The sequence below is a fragment of the Cibotium barometz genome, chromosome 27, assembly GCF_041138505.1.
Source record: "Cibotium barometz isolate CiBa-2024 chromosome 27, ASM4113850v1, whole genome shotgun sequence".
In the NCBI taxonomy this organism is placed as follows: Eukaryota; Viridiplantae; Streptophyta; class Polypodiopsida; order Cyatheales; family Cibotiaceae; genus Cibotium; species Cibotium barometz.
The window spans coordinates 7,386,968-7,393,002 of NC_141072.1; positions in this window are offsets into that span (position 1 = coordinate 7,386,968).

The window sequence follows — 6,035 nt, forward strand, 5'->3', positions numbered from 1 at the left end:
CTAGTGGGTCTATTGATAGACCATGGAGTGGCAGGTTGCGTCATAATACCAGTCCTGCAAATGTGATTAGTACATCACGTAAAGGAAAAGAGAAAGTGGTTGAGCCCCTTGGTATGCCTGACATTTCTGCAGGGCATTCTCATGTTGATGGAGAGTCTAGTGGCTCAGATATGAGCCTTGATGAGGAGCTTGGGATACCAGCTATGAGAACACCTGGTGTAAAGAAGGCTATGGAAGCCATGAATGGAAAGCTACGAAGATCAGGGAGAGTGAAGAACCCTGTGCAGAGATTTACATATGATGGTTATGTGGCACATCACTATGCATATATGGCAAAGGTTATGCAGGTTGTTGAGCCCACATGCATTGATGAGGCTGTTGGAAATGTGTGTTGGGAGAAAGCTATGGATGAGGAGATGGATGCACTATATGGAAATGAAACTTGGGATTTAGTGCAATTGCCTGAAGGCAAGAAAGCCATTGGATGCAAGTGGGTGTACAAAGTTAAACATAACAGTGATGGAAGCATAAACAGGTACAAGGCTAGATTGGTAGCCAAAGGATATGCGCAGACATATGGGATTGATTATGAGGAAACTTTCAGCCCAGTTGCCAAGATGGCAACGGTGAGAGTTGTGATAGCAGTGGCTGCATCAAAGCAATGGTCTTTACATCAGATGGATGTAAAGAATGCATTCTTGCATGGGGATTTGCAAGAAGAGGTGTATATGTTGCAGCCACCTGGTTATGAGGATGTGGGTCACCCCGAGCATGTTTGCAGGTTGAAGAAAGCCTTGTATGGCTTAAAGCAAGCACCAAGAGCATGGTCTGACAAGATCTCTGAATATCTTGTCACTATTGGCTTTCATGTAGCCAATGCAGATTTCTCATTGTATGTGAGACATGGTGATAGAGGGGTTGTGCTTGTTGTCATCTATGTAGATGACTTGATCATTACGGGGGACCATGATGCAGAGATCTTTGATGTAAAGATCTTGCTAAGACGGAAGTTTGAGATGAAGGATCTGGGGGAGCTCAGATATTTCTTGGGCATTGAGGTGATTAGGTCACCACATGGTATTGGATTACTGCAGAGACAGTATGGCTTGGACATGTTGTCCAAGTATGGTATGACAGGCTGTAAGCCTATTTCTGTGCCATTGGATCAGAATGGCAAGTTGAGTGCAGATTCAGGAGAGATCTTGGAGGATCCTACTATGTACAGGAGCATAGTAGGAAGTTTGATCTACATGACGATCACCAGACCAGATTTGAGCTATGATGTTGGGTTGGTGAGTCAGTTTATGCAGGTTCCACGGAAACCGCATTTGGATGCAGTGAGACGCATACTGAGGTATGTGAAGTCTACTTTGCATTGTGGACTATTCTATGAGACTGGGACAGAGATATGTGTACATGGGTACACAGATGCTGATTGGGCTGGTAGTATCTCAGATAGAAGATCTACCAGTGGATTCATGTTTTCTTTGGGGAGTGCTGCTGTGACTTGGAGCAGCAAGAAGCAGCCTACGGTTGCTCTATCGAGTACAGAGGCCGAGTACAGAGGAGCTGCTATGGCAGCATGTGAGGTAGCTTGGTTGAGAAAGCTACTTGCAGATTTGGGTCTATCAGTGGATAGACAAGTTGTCATTTTTTGTGACAACATGAGCAGTATACAGTTGGCCAGGAACCCAGTCTTTCATGCTCGTACGAAGCACATAGAGGTCCACTACCACTTCGTCAGAGAGAAGGTCTTGGCAGGAGACCTTGACCTTGTTTATGTCAGCACAGAGGATCAGGTAGCTGACATCTTCACCAAAGCATTGGGTACAGAGAAGCTCCGCAGATTCAGGGCTTCGCTTGGTGTACATGAGATGGAGTTGAGCTCGAGGGGGAGTGTTGAGATATCGAGCTCGTCTAGTGAGGCGGTGGCCACTGATGACCCGCCTGGGGGATAGGCCCCACACTTACACCACTAGCATGGTTGGTGAGATCTTCGGTGATATGCGGCCAGTGGGATGACAGGCTGTGTGACAGCCACTCTAGAGACTGGCATAGTTATAGCGCCAGCTCATTTAGTCGGGTTCACACTATAGAGAACCCGTGTATGTATTGGTTGAGTACCTTCCATATTATTGTGTACTCTTATTCTTGTATATGGTGTGTTGAGTGTTGAGTAGAGAAGAAGAAGATTTTCAGCCTCTCACCTTGTGTGTTCTCTATTAGGGTTTTGTGAGTGTGTGTGTGTGCTTGCAAGAGCTCAAGCTCTCTTCCCCCCTGCATCTTTTCATTGTTGTGAAGCCCCAAGTTGAAGCTTGTGATTTGGTTGTGTGTAAAGAGAGAATTCATGGATACATTGTAGGGGGGTAGAAGAGAAAGATGACCAAACATGAGAAAATGGTGAAAAATGATAAAATACCTAATTACTCACTAATCATGATTAGGGTTTGATGATAAGCAAGGATTAACCACTGAGAATCATTGAGAAGCATGGCTCTGATACCATGTTGGCAATCACAGGTCCAGCCATGGAGCTGTGGAGGATGGAATGTCTTCATGGTTGTTGGAGGAAGAAGATGAGAGAAAAAGAGAGCAAGAGAGAGCAAGTTGGGCACAACACAAGGTGATTGTATTATGAATGATATGAGAGTTGAATGAACCATCAAGTAAAATACCCTTTTATAGGCATTAAACCCTATCTTTTGACTCTAACTAAGAGGTTGTTCTCACACCTAGAAGTTGGATATAAACCTAATGATTAGATGCCCATATTCCCAATGTCGCATGATATTTTGGTGTATTTCTAACACTTTTGCGAGGTCATTAATGGTTGGGCCGATAAACAGGGAACGACAACGGCAACGGCAACACAACACATGTCCTTTTCTATTCATGCACCCTTTTTCGGGGTGGCAACTTCGATTTTCCCACCAACACCTCCACACTACCGCCAAGTGACTCCTCTTTTTCTGTACATACTGAAATCATATTTACATATGTATATCCTAATTTTGGATTTTATTTTCTTCTATTTTTGTTTACTCCAAAATCCTATCTTGATTCTCGATCCTCAAAGAACCTAGAATCTTCTTCTTGGGAACCTTCCAGATCCTTATTGGACGCTTATGCTTGTTGGACATTCTCCAAATCTGGATCTGGAGCTGGATCTGGACACACTTTCCTTAGGTACTCCAGACCTGGATTTGGATCTAGACACTTTTTGCTTAGGTTTTCCAAATCTGGATTTGAACACACTTTTCCTTACGACATACTTGTCTTCCTAGTTCTAGCATTTTTCCATAATAAGGCTTCATCCTATACCCATTCACCAATTTTCTTAAGCTTTCTCCATTCATAATTACAAGCTCATGCTGAAAGGTGTAAGTCCTATTGCATTCTTATACACTATCTAGAATGCCCACCACAATGATGAGTGCAGCTTTGTGTCCCAATCGGTCCTATTCTCATTCAATCTTGACCCTTTAGGATTTTATTTGTGGAATTTTCTTGTGGGTTATAGTAGACTATTGAATTTTTATGTATTATTATGTGCAGCTCTGTCAGTTTCCTGATAACTTCATTAAGGAAATGGGTCCCTTGGTCACTGACTATCTCAAATGGGCATCCAAATCTTGTCATTATAGTCTCATAGAGAAACTTCACCCACTGATGATGCCTTATAGTATTTTAGGGCCTTGGCCTCTACCCATTTGGTGTAGTAATCCATGGCCACTAGGATGTATTTGTTTCCTGTTCTTTGAGCTGCTAGCTTGAATGGTTCGAAAAAATCCAGTGTTTCCTATTCTTTGAGTTTCTGGCTTCAATGGACCAAGAAAATCTAGACCCCTCTTCTAGAACGACTCTAGGGACAACACTGGGGTGTACGGCATGCATCATTCTATTGCCCCAACCTCTAGCACATGTCGCATTTATTTGCAAACTTGTGCGCATCGTTTAATGCAATCAGCCACCACCACAAACCTACTTGGAACATGTTCTGCCCCATGACTTCTCTGGAAAAGTGCCCACCACTTATCCCTTGTGCGCTTTTGCTACCAGCACAGCCTGTTGCTCATGTTCGGGGATGCATCTTCTCAATATCTGACCAATGCCCATCTTGTAAAGCTATCCAACTACCACCGTAAATGACTTACTCTGGAGATTCAGCTTCTTTATCTCATCCCTAAACATGTACTCTAGAAAGGACAAGTCAAACACAGGAATTTTAGAAATTTATCGTACCAGATGGGTTTTTCTCTTTCCTCGAGGAGGAAGAGCTGCACATCCAGGAAATCATCTTCCACCCCCTCTAGTTCTTCTCCTAACTCCAGTCTTGACAAGAAGTCTACCTATTGTGTGCTTGTTCCCGGGGGTGTGCCTTGTTGAAATATGCAAGTGAATGGGTGTGTGCGAGAACAAGCCCTTAGCTAGAGATTGTAAAAGGGAGTCAGTAATTGAGTAGGTAGCAGTGAAAAGGTGAGAAGAATCTCCTGGATGAGAGAATCAAGGGTAGCATGAGTGAATATAGGGGTGTGGAAAGATTCTAGGAAAAGGTGCCTCCAGATGTAGGGGAGGTGGCACAAATCAAGGAGAAATCAGTGGGATTAGATACTTGGCATCTTGTGGATGTAAAATCTATAAATTGAGGCATTGGCCTAATGAGAACTTGCTGGTTTTTGAGTATCCATGCCTACATTAAGCTATTAGATTAATTGTGCACTAATCTCATCTTAATCACCTTATAATGATCCTTGCAATTGATCCACCATATCTCATCACATTGCTATAAAATTAACATGGTATCAGAGCCAATCTTAGGATTCAGCTCATTTTTAAGCCTAATCACCTTGCTAATCATAGATTAGGAGTTAATCCTTATTTTAACCCTTTTCAACTAATATTTTGCACACCCAATTGGTAGAGGGGCTTGATCTCCCTCCAACATTTAAATTAGCTTAAGAGCTCTTAGCCACATCTAGGCACAACCCCCATGCATCGATCTACCACGTCAAGTCTCCAAATCGCCATTAGATGCTACAAGAAATTACAAATTTACAGTCACCTTTTTTTGGCAATAATTGTAGATTCACACTTCCACAGATGAAATCAATCTAATTCCTCTTAGCCCTGAGGGTTTTCAAGGTTCTCTACACGCCTATGAACTTAGATTTTAGAAATTCATCAAGGAGAAGTGGCATCAAGCTCTGGATCAAATCTACAAGTGACTTTGGTAAAATAGATATTAAGCACTCAATTCTTTTGTTTGTGTGCTTGATCCTCTACTAGACTAACTGCTATTGATGCCTTTGAAAGTATTTGAGCTCATTTGAACTCTAAGGCACCAAATCTTGCCTCCCCGTACACTCTATTTTTTGCACACAAAATAGGGGATTGATCTCACTAATTAGTAAATTAATTAGCACTAATCACTACATTTTGGTGCAATTGATGGTTCAAACTTACCATTGGGTATCTGATATAGCTCTCTATCACTTTAGATTACAATTTGAAGTTGGTTTGATATCCCAACCATCCAGTACAAACCAATTATCATTGGTCTTATGCAATGTTTTGGTTTATTCATGCTTGTAAACTTGTTGTAATCATCATTTAACACCAAATTGGAGTTGTAAAAGGGTAGACACTACCCTTGAATCTTGAATTGGATCAAGAGGTAAGACCCCCTTCACATCATCTCATGAGAATTGCACAAGAAGTAGCTAAATTCAACGGGGAGCAATTCCATACATGGCAAACAAAGGCCATGTATTTGCTCATGAGGAAGAATCTATGGGGGCTATGAGGGAAGAGATGAATGTCCAGCAGTGGAGAATGGGGAGAATGAGTGGAAGAGCAGAAATGAGAAAGCATTAAGACTCATTGCACTTAGCTTAAATGATGAAATCCTTCACCACATTGCAGGGATACAACAAGCTAAAGATGCATGGGATGAACTTAACAAATTATTCACCACTCAAGCAAAGAATTCAAAGATAAATCTACTAATGCAATTCTACAAACTTGACATGAAGGAA